Source organism: Spermophilus citellus (genome assembly GCF_964194105.1).
Source record: "Spermophilus citellus genome assembly, chromosome: 7".
NCBI lineage: Eukaryota > Metazoa > Chordata > Mammalia > Rodentia > Sciuridae > Spermophilus > Spermophilus citellus.
This window is the reverse complement of record NC_138188.1, coordinates 119,524,452-119,546,885: the sequence shown is the minus strand read 5'-3', so window position 1 is coordinate 119,546,885 and position 22,434 is coordinate 119,524,452. Positions and strand designations below refer to the sequence as shown.

The following is a 22,434-nucleotide window of genomic DNA, read 5'->3' as shown; positions in this document are numbered from 1 at the left end:
AGAAGGAGAGTGAGGTTTCAAGAATGAATTCCAGGGCTGGGGTTGTGGCTCGGTGGTAAAGTGCTCACCTAGCATGCACAAGGCACTGGGTTCAGTCCTCAGAACCACATAAATGTAAAATAAAGATATTGGGTCCACCTAAAACTTAAGAATAAATATATATTTTTTTAAAAAGAATGAATTCCAAGCTCCTTGGTTGGAGAGCTGGATGGATGTATTTCCATTTACCGAGTTAGAAACAGGGCAAAAGACAACCTCTGGAGAGGGACAGCCGATCACACATCAGTTTCAACATGGTATGTTTGAGATATCTCAGGGGAAGATGGCAATATAGACAATAGGAAATTCAAGACCTGAATTCACAAAAAAAAAGAGATGTCAGTTTGGAGATAAAAATTGGGGATTCATCAAATAGAGACCATATTTGAATACAGGAGAAAGAATTGATTTTTTGTATCAGACCAGAATTTTAAAAAAAATAGCAAAGGTGTAATTGTCTTTAGAAATACCCAACTTCAAACTCATTTCTCAATTTATAGCCAAACTGGAAACTGAAGAAGTGAAATCACTGTAGGAAACGGGACTGATGAGAGAGGACATCCTCTTCTCCTGGGTCAGAGGTTTTTTTCATTTCACAGCATATTTTCAACATTTGACACCAACACAGTTGGCTGATACAGTCCCCTGTATCAGATATAATTCTACAGATGTCACTCATGGTTTCACACCACCCCCACATTTTATAATCTGCTTTGTATGAACCACCACACTCTCATAACTAACTTGTTCCCTGATTCCTTCAGTCAACTTGGAACTTTCTTCCCTGGTTCCTTATGAATATACCTGGACAATTTAATATCAAGGAGGTCTGTGCTTCTGAAGACACACTTCCGCATAGCTCCCTATGACTCAGCTTAGCACTCAGTTCCTTTATACTTATTGAGCAATTGGACTATCTTTCTCTTGAATGTGAGCACCTGAAGATGGAGAGCTATCTTGTTCTTCTCCTTGATATGTTAATCTAGCCCTGCACCTAAGATTAGTAACCTAACCACTTTATACATCATACAGGTCTTGAATGAGAGGTGACCAATTCTTCCATTTTTCAAATAAACACATTTGCTGAGCACATGCTATATGTCAGGTACACTGCAAAAGGTTGTACTTTTGTTCAGTCCTTAAAATATTGTTATGAATAGAGGGTATGATTAGCTACTGTCAAAAATGAGCTGGTTTATTCATGATTACACATTTACATACCTTCCATTTAATTCAACACACATTTAATGTGCACTGACCATGTCTACAGAAATAGAAGAGCAAGGCTCTGTCCCTTAGCACTCTAAGGCTGGTGCAGCAGGGAGTCATTCACACACACACACACACAAGCCACAGCCAGGGCTGTCTCTGAGCCAATATACTTAAGTTGAATTTGAGAATGTGATTTCTTTAGACTGATAGATCTAGGGAAGTTTCTGAAAGATGTGGGACTTAAACATAATAACAAAATAATGTGAAACAAAAAACAATAGCCATCAAAACAACAAGCCTACCTTTGAAATAATGAGAGAAACCCTTTTATATAGATCTTAGGATGCACTGTTATAAGAACTTTATACTTGTTAATTTATTTAATCATTACAACAATCTTAAACATGGGTGGTGTTGTTATTCCCACTTTATAGACTGGAAACTGAAGAACAGAAAGGTTAAGTAGCTTACCTAAGGTCTAAACAGCTTGAGGCAGAGCTGGGATTTGAATTCTAGCAACCTAATAAAGTCTGTGCTTTTAGCCTTTGTGCTGTACAGCCTTGGGAATTAAAGAACTTCTTCAAGCAGGGTAAGGAGAGGGAGTTTGGGAAGAAGGCACTTCAGACAAAAAGCAGAGCAGAGACAATGGAATAGAGTTTGGGCATATACCTAATAATGCTTGATTTTTTTAAAAAAATTTTGTGACCAGAATGGAGAAAGCACTGGAATATTTCTCTGTGGAGCAAAGGTGTTTCACTGACTTGGTTTAACTTCCTGCAAATGCCTTTTCCTGCACCATAGTTCTGACAACTAAATATATTCTTTGCCCACTACTCTGAGTAAAGCCCTGTGCTATCCTCTTCATATGTATTCTACTTCCATCATAGCCCTGAGCCTGAGAGTAGGTGGTATTGCATTTCAAAAGAGGAAATGGTTCAGTTCTGCCTCCAGTTGACTTTTTTTTTTTTTTTGAGAATTCTAGTGATTCCCTAGGAAGCATATTAGTTTTCAGTTTCATACTTTGCAGACTCTTTGTCCCTAGGAACCCTAGAGACAGAGTATCACTCCTGTATTAACACATGCAGCTTCTCTGAGAATGGAAAATCCCAATTAATATCTTTGCCAAAATCTTCCAGTCACTCCTGTATTTGGCCAACCTTTCTTGTGTGTGAAAGTCAACATTTAAATATGAAACCTGGCTTCAGTTTCCAAAAATTTAATTGCATTATTAGGAAGTAGTTGAAACTGGGCTTTGTGAATCGATGTGGGAAGACTAGGCGTAAGGATGGCCAGAAGTTCAGGGCAACTGTTTAAATACTGGCTGCAACCTTGGGTCGTCACCCTGGTGGCAGCACCATGTCCAGGTCAAGGAGTACCACACATGTAGGGCACGCTCCTTAGCCCTGTAAGGGACTATAAATCAGGGTCTAAAGAAAAGACTGCCTTTCTCATGGATCCCCTGGCAAGTATGTCAAATACTAAAGAACTGCGATCAAGTTAAAGGCTGGATAAACAGTCACAGCCAGTCCTACAGCCTCCAGCAGCGAGGGCTGGATTCCCAAGCATGGGCTTTGTTTATGCATGTTCTGTCTGGGAACCAGGTTCGGAAGACTCTGTGTTCAGTCCTGTTGTCTTCCAGATTTGATTAGGGGCTCTTAGGAGAGATCTGACCTCAGCTTGGAATGGCAACCTTGAAGAGACAACAAAAAAGAAAGATAAGATAACTAAAGCTTTTAGTGCAATAGGAGGGAAAATGGATGGAGTGAATATTGGGAAGTTTTCATGGAATTTTCAAGGTCAGGGGTATAATGAAGGACCTTGTTCTTGAATGCTGTTGTCAAGCCTTCCAAAAGAGTCTTCCTTGCATGCTAGTCACCAAATTAGAGGTAGGGGATTATTTCTTCCTATGCTTCTTACCTTGGTTTACTCATTTGTAAAATTTGCAAGTATCCTTTTAAGGATTAAAAATAGTAAAGCACAGGAAATGGCCTGTGAACATAAATTTGTAGAGAGCACACTTTTTAATCTACTACTCAGCTATGCCAACTTTTTGGTAAAAAAATAAGACTAGACAGTCTCATTTGATGGAAGCTTCGAGATCATCTGGTCCAACACCTGAGTACGGTGGATGAGGAGTCTGTGGAGCAGCAGTGTTACATGCCTTCTCCAAGGTGCTCCCACTGCCCAAGTTGCCCAGGATGTTAGAGCCTTTACAACATAGTCTTGCTTTTTTTTCCGACAGGAAACAAATGAGGTAAATATCTGCATTTTATAAGTCAGGAGCCAAAGGTTCCAAAGAGACTATAAAACGGTGAGAGGAGTTCAAATTAAGGTTGATCTAAATCCAAAACCCATGCTCTTGATTCTGCACCATGTCACCAAGTTTTCTGCCTCCTTGCAAAAACTTTTTCTTAGGATTTCCAAAAAGCACTTACTGAAAACAATGGTAACCAGAGAGGGAATTTTTTGTTGTTGTTGTTATTTTTTTTTAAAGTCTGTCTATGAATCACTATGTAACACGGCACAATTTTGTAATCTAAAATGGCCAACTGTACCCGATGACCCAGTCCTCTTTCACCCCTAACGGTGCAATTGGTGAGTCACACCAAAGGAAAAATTGTCCTCCTTTGCCTCCAAATCCAAGTGGTTTTAAAGAGAAAATTCACTTACTTAAAATTATCTTATATGTTTCTTATATGTGGGTTTCTGAGGCCCCTGCAAGGACACAAGCCTCCCACTTCCTTCTCCTAACACCCAGTAGGTGTTCTGTAAATTTTCTGGTGTATAAATTTTTAAAGTTGGTACTCTGTCAGTATCCTACACACAGTTACTGGTCATTTGGGGGTTATTTCTCTGATAAGTGGGCTCAGTGTATTCAACCTTGTGAGCATCCAGCCAAATGAACTTAAACATTTGCCAAACCATACCATTACCATGCATGTTTGCATGTTAGAAATATACATATAGATATATGCATATATTTAAGAACATTTATTAAGCATTATTGTGTGACAGGCACCTGGTGAATGGCTGTAAAATATGATCAGCAAGTTAAAATATAGACTTGGATTGCTAATTATAAAAAAAAACTTAGCATTTTTTTAATATCACTGCTTTAAGAAAAAAAAATTTTCTCAATTGTTATCATGCATGATGAGAGAAAATATTCCTAGTGCAGTGGTCTATATTCATAGGTATGGATTTACTCTGACCTTCCTTTTTACTTTTAGAATTATACCTAATAGCTTAGTTATCTGCCTGTGTCCCCACTTTAGATCTGTGAATTATTCATTCGCCCAAATTCATGGCACTAAGGTAGCACTGTTGCTGCTTAATTGTTTGCACCAAAGTCTCTGAAAAGGCAGTTTATGGAAAGATGTTGAGATGAAGATAGTTCTCTGACACCAGATACCTATGTGTCCTCTCTCAAGTTACCTCTCTCATCCTGGGTCTTCTTGTCTTTAAAGAAGGAAAAACAGCTATTTAACTTGTAAATATGAACAAAAGGAAAAGAAATAATCTCCAGAACCTGGTAAACAAGGAATAAACCTGGTAAATCTTTTGACCCTAGCCATGTCCTCAGTAAGATATGTCTTCCAGTCCCTCTTCCTGTGTCACTCCCATATTCAGACACCCCATGAAGGTTTTTTTAATTAGTCACTGATGTGGAACCCTTCACTCCCTTCCCTTACCATTGAGGTAGATATATGAGTCTGGATAATTATTTCATCCATATGCTCCTGCAATTTACTAATCTGCACTACAATCATCCCACTCTTAGAAAGTGAAGCACTTTCCATTTGTTACCTCACTTGATTCTTACAGCAGCCCCATGAGAATCACAAGCCAGTGTTGTTATCCTTCCTTGACAGATAAGCAAGTGAGGGTTAGAGAGGTTAAGTGGCTTATCCGGGTCACAATTCCCCATTCAGGTGTATGAATCTGAGTTCCAGCCCTCAGCTTCTTGTTCTATCAACAGCTTTGGGATTTTTGTCACATACTGGATGACAGACACTTGTATTCTGGTCAAAATAAAATTAGGAAGGTAAATGCTGATGGAGAACAGGTCAGTGCATCTAGCACTACCATCTCCACTGGGCCCCACCTTGGCCTCTGGGTCAGTGACCCTTTCTCCTGAGCATTCCTGTTTTAGCCTCTCAGTTTGTCCAGATCCTCTCTGAAGCTCAGAGCATATCTCAAATCCAGGCTTCTCTATGAGGCCTCTGGCCAACCATTTGACCCATTTCTGCAATTAATATTTACTAAATGACTGATATTGTGCTCCATTGCTCTTGTGGAGTTTCCTCCAAGCAAAGAGAAATAGTAATAAATAATAAATAAATAAACAAATAGTAATAAACTCCATATACATGATATTCTTAATGGTAATAAATGCTGAAAAAGGAAAAAAAAACACAAGAAAGAAGGATAAGGTATATGTGAGGGAAAAGAAGGAATTCGATATAGAATGGTTAAGAAAGTGCTCAGTGAGCAGATGACATTTGATTTAAGACAGAAAAGAGGTGGAGAAGAGAACTATTTGGACATCTGTGGTAAGAGCATCAGGCAGAAGGAACTGCACGTGCCCAGGCCCCGAGCCAGAGCATGCCTGGCATGTTTGAGGAGGAGGAAGGAGGCTGCCATGGCTGGACCAGTGAGGAGAGCAGAGTAGGGGAAGTGAGGTCAGAGAGCACCTCATTATATATACTCTATAGGGCACAGGAAGAACTTTCTATTATTTTGCCACTGAGGGTTGGTCCAGTATCTAAATATTGTTTTAGCAGAATCCTTTTGGCTGTTGCATTGAGATGAGCAAGGTAGAAACACAGAGACCATTGAGGAAGCTATTATAATAATCCTGGAAAGAGATGATGGTGACTTGGGTTAGGAAATAATGAGGGCTGCTCAACTTCTGTATAGATTTACAAGGAGGAAGCTAAAATTACTGATAGGTTGGACACAAGTCATAAAGAAACAGGAGTCCAGTACAGCTCCAAGTTCTTGGGCCTGAGCAAACAGTAACAAATGTAGTAAGCACTATTTACTAAGAAAGGAAAGGCTTCACGTGGAGTGGATTTGAAAGAGTAAGGGGAATATCGGGAACTCCGATTTGAATGTACATATTTCATAAGAGAAGTCTAAGTTGGAGATATAAATTTAGGAGTTGGACATAGCATTTTATTAAAACTGTAACACTGAGTAAGATCCCTAAGAGAGTGAACCCAGAACAAGAAAAGGCCCAGTGACTGAGCCCAAGGACTCTCCTTGCTAGAGGTTTGGGAGAGGAGGAAACACTAGTCAAAAGGAATGAGGAGTGGCCATGAGAATAGGAGAAACCCTCCATTATGCCTTCTGGGAAATCCTGTGGAAACTTGTGATCCCTCATCAATAGTGGTTTACATTCCTGTGACAGAAGCAGACAAGAGGCAAGTATCTTTAGAGTGGGAGCTGTGCCCCCTCCCTGCTCTCCACAGTGCTCAGTTTCTAGGAGCCCTTCACTTAAACCTAATTAACTTGTCATCTTACAGCTGAATCATAAAATGATAGAAGGTAAGGGACCCAAGAAATCATCCTGGTTTATCACTTTCCCACTGTGTTCTTTGGAGTGAAGCAAAGGAGTTGTTTTTCTTTATCGTTGAGAAACTCATAAAGCTGTTTCCCTTCCTTTCCTAGAAGGGCTAACAAAAGCAACAGTGTCCTGGGAGGCAAAGACACAACCTCACCCCTTCCAAGAAATATTTGGGACTTTTGTCAGACCTTAATCACTTTGGAAAGTTCCAAGGTCTTAGATCTTGTCGAGATCTCCACAAGGTAGAAGGGCCAAGGGAGGAACACACTGTTTTCTGAAGACTCAGCCTTCTTTCAGATGGACCTCAGAAGAAAAATGCTATCCACCATGTTTCTTCCTCTTAAGATCATCTGAAGACCTAGAATTCTAGACAGGCTGGTAGAGATTGTCTAGTTCAAGCACCTCCTGGAAAAGATGAGGGCCTGGGCCTCCAAAGGCCAAAGTAGCTCATTTTCAATCACAATATCAAATGTCTTTCATTCAAGGCTAAAAACTAGATCTCAACTTGGAAGTGTTCTGCTTGGATTCAGAACCAAGTAATGTATGAGCATTTGCCACATGCCTGGAAACATGCCAGATGCTTCCACTATTGCCAATCCTGTTCCTCACCATAATCCTCATCATAGGATTATTCCCTCACCTTTCAGATGAGAGCTTTGGTGCTCAGACAGGAAAGTGGCATGTCCAGGGTCACATGGCTAGCACGGGAGCTCAGGCCCATTTGACTTTAAAACTACTGTACATCTCCTGTGAGTCCTCAGTGGGACTCACAAGCTCACATACTTCCACAGTGTAAGCCATCACCCTAGGACCCTGCCCTCCAGCCAACAGCATAGGACTCTTTCGCCTGGCATGTTAGTGAGCGATTTAACTTTGAGTCCAGCGTGTGGACTCTGGAACCAAACTGCCTGTGTTTGAGTCAAGATTTTGCCATTTATTAGCTAGTGACTTTGGCTCAAGTAATTTCCCTAAACCCTAGGTTCCTCATCTGCAAATGGGAACAAGGATATATGAACCCCCAGGAAGTTAGGATTAAATAATATTAAACATGTAAATCACTTAGCATGATGTCTGACATGTATAGTACATGTTCAATAAATGTTAAATATTATAGTAAAGGGATGAAGGTTTTTTTTTTGTTTGTTTTTGTTTTTAAAACCCTGGAGCTGTTTTGAAAAACACTGTCCAGTGTTTCAAAATCCTTTCCTGGAAGAAAAGTGAAGAGGCCAATACCAAATCTCAGGCCTGATAGGTCTAATATATTCAGCAATGCTCTGTATCAGATGCTCCATTAGGAAAGCAGGACCAGAAGTGATATGGAATTAGGGACTTACAGGAATTAGATCTTACACAACTGATATAAAGTCAAAGGAATGTAGTAAGTCCCCCAAATCCTTTAAAATACCAACAAAAACTATTAATAAACATATACATATGTGTGCATATATATATGTGTGTGTATGTGTGTGTGTGCTTATATGTGTGTGTACATACGTACACACACACACACACATAAACACAAAACAACAGAATAAAACTCACCAAAATGTTCCTAATGGACATCTCTGAAAGATGAGATAGTGAGAGGTTTTATTTTTATTTTCATTTACTTTTTAATTTTGTACAGGTCTTTAAAAAAGAAATTATTTGTTAATATTTATTGTTACTTTATTTCACACCTCATTCCTAATACTTCTTTTTTAAAAATATTTTTAGTTGTAGACGGACATGATATTATTATTATTATTATTATTATTATTATTATTATTTTATTATTTTTTTATTTTTATGTGGTACTGAGGATTGAACCCAGTGCCTCATACCTGTGAGGCAGGCACTCTACCTCTGAGCTACAGTCCCGGCCCCCTAATTCAAGATAATGTATTTAAGGCATTACAATTTTAAAGTTAATTATGGGGAAGAGATAAGGCTGATGAAATTGGAGAATATCAGGCCCAGAAATGTCAAAGGCCCTGTTGTCCAACTCCTCATTTGGTAAGTGGGGATTCAGATGTCCACAAAGGCAGGTCACCTACCAAGACCACACAGAACCTGGACAGAACTTGGGACTTGACACTCCCATCAGAGTGTATCCATACCACACCTTCTCTCTCTAAGTTCACACTCTTGGCTGATTTTATGATTCAAATAATGATCAAGAGAGGAGGGAAGGGGAGAAGCGGCCATTTATGTCAGTTTTATTTGGCAGGAACTGGGAAGCTTCTCTCATAGGCAGGCACTCTACGTTGATTTGTTTTCTTCAAGACCCTGGAGTGCCCACAGCAGCATTCTGATCACCAACCATCATTTTTCTTCCCAGGATTCCAGAGGCAATTCAGGTCTACTCTTCTAATAATAGTCTAGCGTTCAAACTGTAGAGTGTGTCAGGTGACTGGGCAGGTTGGATGAACGTACTATCTCTTGTCACTCTCACTGGTAACAGACAGGTGCTTGTCTAAAGTTGCTCCCTGGATCTCAACAGAAATCTCAGAACTGGTCATTGCTTCCAGACAACCTTCTTACCAGTCAAGCTTACACATAGCTGGCCACTCAGCTAAGACAAGTAACGAGCCAAGAAATATCAAAAAGAGTATGGTTTTGATATACAGGATTTTATTATGGGCATTAATTCCAATAATTGTGGGCCAGTGAATTTTCAGAGCAGTCAGCAGGAGGATGAAAATGAGACCTTGACAACACCCTATTTTTTCTTAGGCCTTTTAGTCGCTCTGGGGTCCAAATCTAGAATCTTTTAAGACTTCTAAAAGATTATTGCATTGGAAGAGGCAACAAAATACAGAAAAACATGCTAAGTCAGAAAAAGGAAGACTATATTTTGATGCTGTCATCTGTCAGTTGTATGACCCTTTCTGGCTCTGATTTTCTCCCTAAAATACTGGGGCAATATTCATTCTTGTTTTCAAATCCAACTGTATTATTTGGCAGTCAATAGAGTGAATATAACCTCAATGTCATTATTTTAGTGATTATAATTCTAATATTAATTCTCAATGACATTAGGCTTCTTCCCAGAATGAAATTAGTCTCCAGGTATTCAGTGCTTATATTTTGAATGGCTTGGGTAATAAAGGTGTGAGGAACTAAATAACTAAATAAAAGCCATTCTTTTCCTGGAAAGCTTTGTTATTGAATCCTCCTCTTGGAATAGAAAGTCCCAGCCACACTGTAGGGAGCAGATCGCAGGATCCTCTTTGATGTTACCACTCCACCAATGGTCAGTATCACTTCTCTTTTTTCATCAACTGATCTAAAGACCCTATGTTTGGGCTTTTCTGGTGATCATTCAAGTCCCCTACTTGATCATATATCACAGCCTAAGCAACCAAAAGAAAGATACAAGAGGGTAGAAAGAGAGTTGTATTCTTTGGAAGGATGACGGCTAATAAGACTTTAGTTTAAAATCAAATAATTTCTTTAAACAGAGAAAGTCACAGCAAACTCAGACAGGAGCAGGCAGGAGCAGAAACATGAGCCCAGCTCTCTGACTATGAAGGTTACCACCCATTTGTGGTTCCTGAGAAAACACTAGAGCACCCTGCCCTGCATTAACAAGCATAGACCTGGCCTTTCAGGTACAATCCTTCTAGGGATGGGCATCTTGTCCGTAGGCTGGGTTCAGCCTAAATCCAGGAAAGAACTGTAAAGATTCTGAACCCTTCTGGATATATACAGATTCATTTGCCTGCCCACCAGTGTTGGACTGTGCTACTCCTTCATCTGACCAGCAAATTAACACAAATCCAGGCTAAGTGGGTAGGAATCAGGAAAATAAAGGGGACATAGAGTTAGGGAAGGGAACCTCTTCAGTAGGTCCTTTACCATGCCATTCTTTAATTCCTGAGTCATTCTCCACACCCACAGTCCAACCAAGAACCAACAGCCTTACCAGATACAGAAAGATGCTGCAAATACTGCCTTTTGTATGGCTATGGCAATTTGACACGATGTTCTCACGGTTGCCTCTTACACACACCTGTGCATCTCCTTTCAAGTCATTGATTTCCAGCTGGACCAAAGAAAGACCATTCTTGTATAAGACAAAGTCAGAGAGCATTACCCAGTGTTGAATCTTGAGCAGTGCAGGCATGATAATACTAATCAGTGGATTGATGCAGGTTCTGTCGGGAAATACTGCATTTTAAGGAAGTGTAACCTTTATACTTCTGAGTTGGGCCAGGCAACATGCCAAGAGGACTTGATTACACTATAGAACAATCCAGTGAGCTGCATTGTTTGTGCCCAGCCATTGCACTGGGCACAAACCAAGGAGGATGCAGGGATTCTCAGAGGATCCAGGGAGAAGGGAGCATGCAGATAATTGTCAGGTACCACAGAAAATACCAGTAAGGTGATCCTGCCCTCTCCTGTGTGCCAAGCCCAGGTTTGGGCATGTCAGTTGCCTCTACTAAACTTTTTGTTCCACAATGTTGCCATCTATATGTCATCAAATTGCATTATCTGGAACCTCATGGCTCAGAATCCTGGAATATTTGTGTCATTAGAACTAAAAGACTCAGAACTTATTCAGAGTTGGTTTCTCTCTCTTCAAAAAGTTGAACAACTTTTTTAAAAAAAATTCGAAATATAAAACCTAAATATTGAAAATCTAAATATAAAACACTCCTAGTGTTGGCCTGGTAAGAGTATAACCAGAGAACCATAAAATTGTTGGGTTCAGAAGGAAATAGTTTATTCCATATTTGAATTTCCAACATAATACCCCTACTGAAGTATCCATTCAATTGTTTTAGATATTGCTAAAACAGAGAAATGTCCACCTCCCAATGTGGGCCATTCCATGTTTGGCCATATTTTGAAATTGGACAGTTTAAATTTGGACTTTTTTTTTTTTTTTACTGGACCAATTGTAGGTAAGGATTCATCACAAGATGGTATTTATCAATAACAAGTGGGGCTCTGTGGGGTTGGTGACTTCAGTGGATGCAAATAGGATCCATAACTATAATCCCAACCCATATGCAAATCTTTAGTCATACAGTAAACTGCCAGGAATATTTACAAATGACAGGTGTAGGTACTGATGATAAAGGATGGTGTGAAAAGACTTCTTTGGTCATAGAGAAAGGAGCTAGATCTAACTTGCTTTAATTTTCATCTTTAAAGGATCATGGGAAAATCAGGCCAATATCACATCTTTTTGGACATAAAATGGGCAGCCAACATCTCCCAGCACTTCAATCATGTGTAGTGAGTCTCTTCTTCTCTGTTGTCATGAACCTGAGTCTAAGTCAGAAAATCATAGAATTACATTCCTAGCACAGTTTTAGAACGGGGAGTTTCTCAGAAGTGGTATCTGATTTCCTCATCTTAAAAGTAGGAAACTGAGGCTCAGAAAAGGGAGGCAGTTGATTCAAGGTCACAGAGTCCTTTTGAAATGAAGCCAGAACTAAAATTTGTCTCCCAACTTCTACGGCAGTGCTCTAATCTTTAATTATCAAGGATAAGATGTTGTCTGTGTGCAGGGTGTTATGGTCTTGCTAATGTGCTTTAGAGCAGAAACTATAGCAATTTTATAGACTAGAGAAATGAGCCAGTCTCTCTTGATTCTCCAGGTGACACCCTCATGAAGTATAGATTGCTAAATGCCTTTTAAAACATTAATACACTACAAATAACACACATATTGTCTAATTTTATCTGCATACAAATATTATCGAAATTATTTCCATTATAAGAACTGCTAGTTACTGAACATTTACTTTGTTCTGAACAATTCCCATTTATTATTAGCTCTTATCTTTTCAATGACTCTGTAAGGTTGGTGTTGTTATGTTATTCACCTGTTTTTCAGGTGAATGAGCTCAGTCTCAGAAGACAAACAGCCAATGTGGCAGAGCTAAGATTTGGAGCTCAGTCTTCCTGGCTCTAAAACTTGTGCTGTTTTTACCACCATAACCTTTTTCACTTCACCACCATCTGACCCCACTCCCTGATACTGGAGATTTAACCTAGGGCATGCTAGGCAAGCCCTCTACTAATATGCTACTTCATTTTCTCTATACTCTGTCAATCCACTTTATACCCTATTCACCAACAATCCCCAAACATTTTACATGGCCATTGCTGAAATGGAATAGACTTGAAATTTTTAAAAAACGTCTTGACTATTAATTTGATTATCTCATCAATTTAGGAAGCAACTCCTATATTTAATATTCAAGTAATTCCTATATTTAATTTAATTAGTATTTTTCATATTTAATGCATCTCATAGAAAATAAGGGAAACTACGACCCTAGCATCTGGTGGTGAGATGGAATGTATTATATGTAACCATAAATAAATAGATAGAAATAATAATATTATGAAAATATTTATTCACCAGTCACAACTTTGAAAACTGTTTGTACTAAAACATATTTGTATTAGAAGACAACCTGCAGAATTTAAAATCAGAACTTTTTTTTTTTTTTTTTTGCAACAGAGCTAGGTCTAGCATTTGCCTAGAAATCTTCACATACAAATTAGTTTTTTTAATGCATATACTTTAAATATACACATTGATGTTTTAAATCTGTTTTGAACATGGATTAATGAGTATTTGTCTTGATAAAGAAATATCTGCTTTTGAGGTTAGAGTAATGTTTTATATATTGAAAATAGATCATGGGTTCTGATAGTTCCAAAGATGTCTGGTAAGTAAAAGAAAATGGGATTGTATAAGGTAGCAGAATAAGTCTATTGCTACCCTCTAAGTCTGGGGTGAAAGTTCATAAATATAGAACATAATGGTCCACTGGCATCCTGCTGCAGAGGACAATTACATATGACAGTTCAGAGAAGCCAGTCTCTGAACCGATGGAGAACTGTCATCTTGTCAATAAAGTTGTTATAAGACACATGATTTATACCTTTATTTCATGCTCACTTTAGCATCCTCTTCAGAATTTAGCTTCCTTCTAAAATTCACTGGGATACTTTGGTTCAGCTATAGAAACAACTAGATTCAGATAGAAGCACAATAAAAGTTAATTTTAATGAGTGTTTACTATGAGCCAAGCACCTTCTATGCACTTTACAGGTATTGACTCCTTGGTTTTCACAACTGAGTGGAAGAGGAACTGGTGTTGTCTCTGCTTTGAGGAATGCCTAAGTTTGTACAGCTGCTACAGGAGGAAGCCTTTGTTCCGGAGAGAGGCAGAGACTCCAGGGCCTGGGGAATCCTAACACAATGTTCCACTGCCTCTCATCAGTCCTGGCCAGCAGATAGATCACTCATCCACAGACAGTAGCCTCAGAGGAAGAGTGATGTCCACTCTTGGAAAGTGTTTGAGCAGGATATTTGTGGTTTCTGCCACCTCACTGCCATCATCTTCTTTACCAGACAGAGCTTCCTATTTTGATGGGTGAATCATCTAGCTATTCTTCGTGATCTTCAGCACCATTTCCTCTCTAAGGGGAAGCTTATTCATGCTCAGAATCTGGCTTCCTTACTGGTCACCTCTGATTGTTCTGTTGGTCGTTCCCTGAGCTTGAATAATCTTTCCTCTGCCAACAACAACTACTCCTTCCTAGACTTGAAAAACAGTCTGGTCAATTTTCAGCTTACCCAAAATGTAAGATTCCCAAAGAACAGGATTCGTGTCTGATTTGTTTTTTATTCCCATGTCATCTGTCGGGGACATAGCAAACTCTTCATAAGAATTGCAAGAGTGAGTGAATGACTCGCCTTTGAGGGCTGTCTGGACTCAACAGTTTCCCAGACATCTGCTCTAGTACCAATTCCTTCAGTCATTAACTCAGCAAATATCCACTGGAAGGGGACATGAGGTTCTATGAATGAAGCATGAACATTCATACTTGAAGACTCACACTTTCTTCATTCATCCATTTGTTCATTTATTCAGTTAATAAATATTTATTGAGCAATACCTATGCTGAATGCATGCAGTAAGTGGAGGCAAGGATTTTAAGAATCAAGGATTTTGACTGGAAATCCCTGGCTCCCAATTTGACTTCACCACTTTATAGCTATGAACTTAGGCAACTTTCTTGATTTCTCTGAGCCCCTGTTTCCTTATCTGCTAAATGAGGAAAATATCAGCATCCATATCCCGAGTTAGCTGTGAGGCGTAAACGAGAGGAGATTTCACGTGTAAAGGACTCACTAAATGTTATTAATTAGCTGGAGAGTTATCCACTGCTTGGTAAGTGAAACAAAGAGAAATCAGATATCATCTTGCTCTTAAACAATAAACTTATGAAAAGATCAATTGTTAAAATATTAGGTACAGGAGATAGGGGTGTAGCTCAGTGAGGGAGCATTTGCCTAACATGGGGAGGCCCTGGGTTCAATACCCAGAACCAGAAAAAAAATGTAAAACATGAGATACAAATAAAAATGCCAGGGGGCTCCAATTAAGATAGAGCTGGCCTGCACTAGGGGAAATCAGGGAAGCCTCCTTTTCTGAGGAGGTTATACTTGAGCAGGTTTGGACATACAGCCACTCAGGGGAGGGAGATTTCCGGAAATGGAAATAGCTCAGTTATAAATACCATATTCTAAACTCCTGAATCACTGGACAATTAATGTGACAAATAAACAAGATACATAAAGGGATGGACTGAGACAATCCTAGGGAAAGGAATTGACTATATCTTGGGGAATACTTTGAAATCTAGGCAGAGAGTTTTGGTACCATTCTATGTGGACGAGGGGTGCTTCTGTAGATTTATGTGTTTCATTCACTAGCTTCATTTTTATTCTCAACTGTGGAAGTCTGAGGACATCTGAATGAGCACTCACCTTTTAAATTTTTAAGTGACTTATTCTTTCATGCTTTGGAAACTTGATCACCTCCCAATGTGCATTGACACCTATCACTTGAGTGACTAAGTAAGAAGATGACCTGCTGGAGATAAAATCCATTTTAAACTCACATGGTGAGGTTAGATGACTCATCTGTGGTCACTGGTATTGCTAGACTGGGATGTGACTTTCATGGTTTCTGATCCCAAGAGTCTTTCTGTTTTCTGGGGTTCAGGGGATGCAAGCATGCTACAAGAGGGATGTTAAAGCCATGTAACCCGAGTGCCAGAGCAGAGACTTTTTATAAAAGGGCCCTCCAGCTTGGGGTTGCTTCTGCCACCCCTGGTCACTCACCTTTGCAGCAGTTAAGTGCTATGCAAAATGAAATCAGCTGTAGATATTTTCTTACTTTCCTGGCTTAGCCTATTGGGTACCTTTCTTCTGGCTTTATCCCAGGTTTCTTAAAGGGCTTCAAAAGAAATTGTTATTGACTAAACTCTGGGGTTATTTATAATGGGAATCCAGTCTCTCATTCCTCCTGTCCTCCACAGAAGAGTTGGACTCTTAATCTGAACCTTGGGGAATTGGAGGCCCAGTTTGCTTTATTTAGCTTTTAGGACATTGGATTTTTTTGTGAAGAGCTCAAAGTTTCACTGAAGAGAAAAGTATCCTGTGTCCCAAAGTTCTGATCACTTTAAGTAATTCATCTTCTGCTCCAAATCCTATTCTCATATTTCCCCCAACTGCATGTTCTTCTTTATTCCTTTCCTTAAGTAGTTACATAAAAGGGCAGTTTGGATAAGAAACAACTTTTGAGCACACCTCAGAGGCAATTTACTTAAGTGTAAATTATTTACATGGAATAATTTAAGTATATTTAGTCTAACAATTTATCCAGCTTGTGAGGTCTAAGAGAAAGGCTACGCAACTATGTGTTCTGTATGGCCTAAATCTGGAACATATATCCTTGCACACAATAAGCGATCAGTCATTTTCGTAAAATAATTCAATTAGTAATCATGCAAGTGTGTCTTGATGAAGGACAGAGCTACCTTTGTCATCCATTCCAGGGGTGTTCTTTAGTTTAGATTTGCTTATACATTCCTACTTGCTCTCCATCCCCTTTCACACACACACACACACACACACACACACACACACACACACACACTCAAGCTCCTTAGTTAACTTTTAACATTTTGCCTCTGTTCTTTTGTGCTAGATATGAGGTGTCCCCCCAAACTCCTGTGTTAACGTAGTAATGTTCAGAGGTAAAGTGACTGGATTGTTAGAGCTATGACCTCGTTAATCCATCCTAGTTTGAATGGACTGACTGGGTGGTAAAGGTAGAAGGTGAGGCATGGCTGGACAAAGGGGTCGCTGGAAACATGCCCTGGTAGGGTGCATCTTCCCTGAGACTCCTTTCTCTCCCCTCCCTCTCCCCTTCTTGACCCTGACATGAGGGGAGCAGCTTTCCTCTGCTGGCCCTGACCCCTGTGATGCTCTCATCTTGGGCCCAAAGCAATGGAGTCGGCCTTCTATGGACTGGAACCCCAAACAAACCTTCTGTCCTCTAACTTGTTCTTCTCATGTACTTTAGTAACAGCAGCACAATATCTAAATAAAAACAATTGAGTATCTTTTTTTTCTTTCTTTCTTTTTTTTTTTTTTTTTGGTACTGGGGATTGAACTCAGGGGCACTAGACCACTGAGCCACATCCCCAGCCCTGTTTTGTATTTTATTTAGAGTCAGGGTATCACTAAGTTGCTTAGCAGTCTTGCTGTTGCTGAAGCTGGATTTGAACTCGTGGTTCTTCTGTCTCAGCCTCCCAGGCTGCTGGGCTTACAGGCCTGTGCCACCGTGCCTGGCTTCAATTGAATATCTTGATTGCAAGGCCCTCAAGAACTTTTGAAAGTTTTATTTTGACATAGATGGTATAAGGCAATATCAAATATATCATATATACTTCTAAAAACTGATCTTTAAACTTCACAGTCATACGGCTTTAGTGAAGGTACTCAGACACCTTGGGTTTGAGTTTCTGCCTCTATGAAATGGAGATAACAATAGTGCCTATCCCTTAGAAAATCAAATAAGATACCCGGTAATAGAATACTCATCCCAGTCCCTCATGTGCTCAACAAATGTTTGTGAAGATGGCAACAGTGATTTTTTTTTTTATAGGTTAAAGGAATGGTGTGATGACATTATAAGCTGGAAATCAACTTTTTTTTTTTTTTTGGTAAGAGGTCAGGTATAAAAATTCAATTTTATTAGTCAGCATTTATTATATATAGACTACACATTTAATCAAAGCATTTCAAGGGGCTGGGGATGTGGCTCAAGCGGTAGCGCGCTCGCCTGGCACGCATGCAGCCAGGGTTCGATTCTCAGCACCACATACAAACAAAGATGTTGTGTCCGCCAATAACTAAAAAATAAATATTAAAATTCTCTCTCTCTTTCTAAAAAAAAAAAAGCATTTCAAACAGCATGCAACAAAATAATGTCAGCTATCGTTGATTAACATTTGGATTAAGGAAAACATCACTTGTTTCTTGAATCCTTTATATAATCCTTCATGGATAACCTGGTTTATGCTCAAACCTTATCTGTCCTAATCCTTAATTTTCACAACTCTGTTAAATTTTCACAACTCTGTTAGGGAGGCTTCATCACTTATCTTATCTGAGGGGGAGTGTAGTGACTTGCCTTAGTTCTCACCATATAGAATGTGGTTAAGGTTACAGAAATGTTCAGGATCACTGTGCATCTCCCCCAGTAGAAGAGCTAGGAGTCAATTACTCCTTGGGATTAATTTAAACCACCAGGATCCTTTCCCAAGGTTCGGGGCTATGCTATAAGGGCAATAAGGCAATTACCTGTTCTGATACTAGACTGATCTGGTTTAAATCTTGGCCTTACTGCTTTCTAACTCTGTGACCTGGGGGCAAATAACACAGTCCTCTGAGCTTAAGATGACCAGTCTTTAAGATAAAACAGTTAACACCTCACTGATTTTTGTAAAGATTAAAAGAGACAGAACTTCCTGTGAGGGCAGGAATATAGAGCATTGGGCACTTGGGTGTACTGGGCTATATACAAGTCTGGCTTTGATGACCCTGAGGCTAGGGAGACTTGGCTGTCACAGCCAACTGTGACTCAGTGTGTGTTGGGGGAGGGTGAATGCCCGAAGAGGGAAAAATCCAAGATAAAGAGAAAGGAGGGCTTGTAGAAATAATTTGAGTCTGTGGCTGCCTGGACTATTGGATCTGGGGACTAGCCCATGGAGTGTGGAAAAGAATAAAATGAGAATCAGGAGATCTGAGTTCTAGATTTATTGTTGTTCATTATCATTAATACAACATGATGTCATATCTCTCTCCTCTCCAGACTTCAGTTTATCATCTGAAAATAAGTGATATCAGGGAATCTGATATCTAGTTTCCTTTCAGTCTTGATAGTGCATTGAAAGTTCCAGGGAACCAAGCTTTTCTTTGCCTTGGAATTGTGGGTATGTCTATTTTGGTTTATAAATGATAATTAATTTGAAATACTTAGTACTTTATATTTTGTAACTAAACAACTATTTTTCCTCAGTTATATTCATACCTTAGGAAATAAATATCATTCTTCCCTCGATTCCATCCTACATCCTTTGTCGCACAATAAACTGGATTAAAATGTCATCTGAATCAGGCAAGAGTTGGCTCTACCAGTAACTCTTGATCATCTTGTAATTCAATAAGAAAATGTGTTGCATCATAAGATTCCCAATTGTGCTCTTCCTTTAAGAGTGAAAATATCTCAGTGATAGACAGCAGAACTCTCATCAAAGCAGAGAGAAAATAGAGAAAAAGCAAGAGGAGATAAAAGAGGAGGAGGTAGAAGAAGAGAAGATTCAGGGAAAAAACGGAAGAAGGAACTCATTGTCGTATGGCAAAGCCCCTGAATTAAGTAGTATCCTGTCTTGACTCAGGCAGACGCTTGAAATGACTGTCGAAGGCCATGTGAATTGACCACATTCTTGGTCCTTGCCCTTTCTTTTTCCTATCCCCCTCTCTGTCATATTAGGGTTCAGTGTGTGGTGGTGATGGGTCTTTCCCACTCTTTTACAGGCACTTTGAGAACAAGACCTGGATAACATTCAGGCCTAGTTCTCCCCCTCAGAATCAGAGGTTCAATATCTTGACCATAGTAGGTTCTCAGTTGACATGTGGTTGGATTAGTGAAGAAATCCCCAAGAATATCTTCTAAAATTGGATGTCATAAAACTGGATTTCTCTCTTCTCTGGTTTCATTCTCTTGGTGATGAGAAGACACAAGTGAGACTGTCTGCCAGACAAGACCACTAATCCTTTCAGGAATCAGTCTAAGGACCTGGATAATGGCTTTTAGTTACTTATTGAGCAATTTGCATGGGGTCTTCTATGCTTTGAAAAACTCTCACACATTTTTATGCCACAAGGTGGTTAAGCAGGAATTGTTTGTGACTCATGTTTTGCAGAACAGAAGATTGTGGTCTGGGGAAGTTAAGTGGCTTGCTTAAGCTCACCAGTGCAGAGTGGTTGAGCATGGATTTGAAATTTACTGAGGCCTTGGGCCCAGTTCCCAGAGTTCTTACTTTGTACATTTCTGATACCTCCTGATGTCTCAGCCAGCTAAACAGGAATGATACCTGCCCAAGCCCAAGCCATCTGATAATGCAACACTCATAAAATTAAGATAATATGTTATGATGGCCTTGCAATCTAAAGAAAAATCTTCACATCAATATAGTCACTGTTTTGGATGACATGGTTACATAACACCTCTGCCTGTGAAATTGTGTAAGTTACTCAGCAGGAGAACTTTGGTCACCTGAGTTGTATACCTTGTTAGATATAGTCCCATAAAGGGGTGACAAGCCAGGACTTCTGGGCCCTCAGGTCTTTTGGACACTGTCTAATTGACCACTCTGCTGACCCTTCAGGAATGCTTTGAAATTTGCCATGCTTGGTGATGATTTTAGAGGACCTATTGATTTTTTTTTTTATGGATTGATTTAACATTGGAGGAAAAAAATGTTTTTATCCTAATTGGAATTATCCCATCAGAGAGCATATGCATACCCTGACAAAGGTATAATAATCATATTTAAAAATTTGGTCAGTTAATTTTTTTAATTGAACAAAAACTAGAACTCCATAGAAATCAGCATAAGAGAATAGTAGCTCACTGTGAATATTCTTTCACATAGTATATAAGTGCTTACTTTCTGCCACATACTTTTAAGCACTAGAGATGGAAGAGTTGAATGAAGGAAAGAGATAGAATCTCAGAGCTTATTGAAGTCATATTTTCGTGGAAGGAAACAAAAGAAGAACATAACATGGGTTGTACATTCTGTGCCTAAGAATGCATTGGGGGGTGGGGGCTGGGACTGGGGCTCAGCCATAGAGCACTCACCTAGCACATGTGAGGTTCTGGGTTCGATCCTCAGCACCACATTAAAAATAAATAAATAAAATAAATAAATAAAATAAAGGTATGTGTCCAAAAAGAAAAAAAAAAAAAAAAACGAGAGAGAGAGAGAATACATTAGGGGAAGGGAGATAGATAGCCATGGGGACCAAGAGTGTGCTCCTTAGATGTGAAGATGGAGTGCACCTGTGGCCATCTGGGTGAAGAGTGTTCCAGAGAGAGAACATCATTTGAAAAAAGGCTTGTCATGGGAGTATGCTTGGGTGTCCTGAGAACAGCAAGGAGACCAGGGTGACTGGAGCTGAATGTGAAATGAGGCCCAAATGTCAGCAAGAGAACCTGTCAGGCCAGGGAGGGCCTGGATGGGACTGTGGCTGTGAGTCTGGGTGAACTGGGGAGTCACGGGGAAGATGATGAGCAGAGGTGTCACATGATCTACAAATTTTAAAAGAACGACCATGGCTGCTCTGGGGAGAATAGACTTGGGGGGGAAATGAGGTATAATGGGGAGAAGGGAAATGGTTTAATAGGCTCTTCAGAGTTGAAGACTAAAACAACTGTGTTTGACCCATAATAGTCTACCCTGTTGGGCCCAAATAAACTGGGCCAAGTTTAGGGATAACTTTTTTAAAATGTTTTTTTAGTTATACGTGGACACAATATCTTTGTTTATTTATTTTTATGTGGTGCTGAGGATCGAAACCAGTGCCTCATGTGTGCGAGGCAAGCACTCTGCCATTGAGCTACAACCCCAGCCCTAGTGATAACTTTTAAATCCCTGAACTGTGAGAGAGTAAGTTCAAGAAAATTTAAACTATTTAAACTTATGTGACCATTTCTACCTCTCTAGGGTAGTACAAATAAATACCACCTTTGACGGCATCTAGGCAGTGTTTTCTTTCACTGTGGAAAATAAAGTAACATTTTATATCACTACTCTTAGTTATTATGTGATTCGAATCATGTATGAGCTGAATAATTTATCCAATTCCTAAATGTTAAAAGAAGCAAGGAAGGGAGAACCTAAGGACTCTATGCAAATTGCTGGTAGAGTACATTACAATCAAAAAGGTTAACAATCTCTCAGAAACATCAATGTTATCATCTTAACATTACAAAGAGGCATAGGTTGCTAGGCTTGGAAGAGATGCCACTTTGTAGATGGAGAAACTGAGGCCTAGAAGGGAGGTAACTGCTCAAGTTCCAGGAAAATTACTGAGTTCCCACCAGAGCTTGATTCTCAGTTCAGCATTTTGCTTCCTTTGTCAAAAGGTTTTCTCACAAATGAACTTTGTTTCTTATGCACTAAAGAGTTTCAAGTCTAACATGTAGAGTTGCTGGCATTAAGAACCCTGTCTT

At 39.5% G+C, this 22,434-nt stretch overlaps 1 protein-coding gene across 1 annotated transcript in view; it reads left to right on the top strand.

Annotated features, from left to right (window-relative positions):
• The window catches only part of LOC308653193 (uncharacterized protein), a 223,399-nt gene that overhangs the window by 13,850 nt on the left and 187,115 nt on the right, over nt 1-22,434 (top strand). Inside the window, exon 2 of the mRNA XM_081301776.1 lies at nt 13,884-14,125. The gene's annotated coding sequence lies outside the window, so the exon portion shown is untranslated. The remainder of the gene's footprint in view (nt 1-13,883; nt 14,126-22,434) is intronic.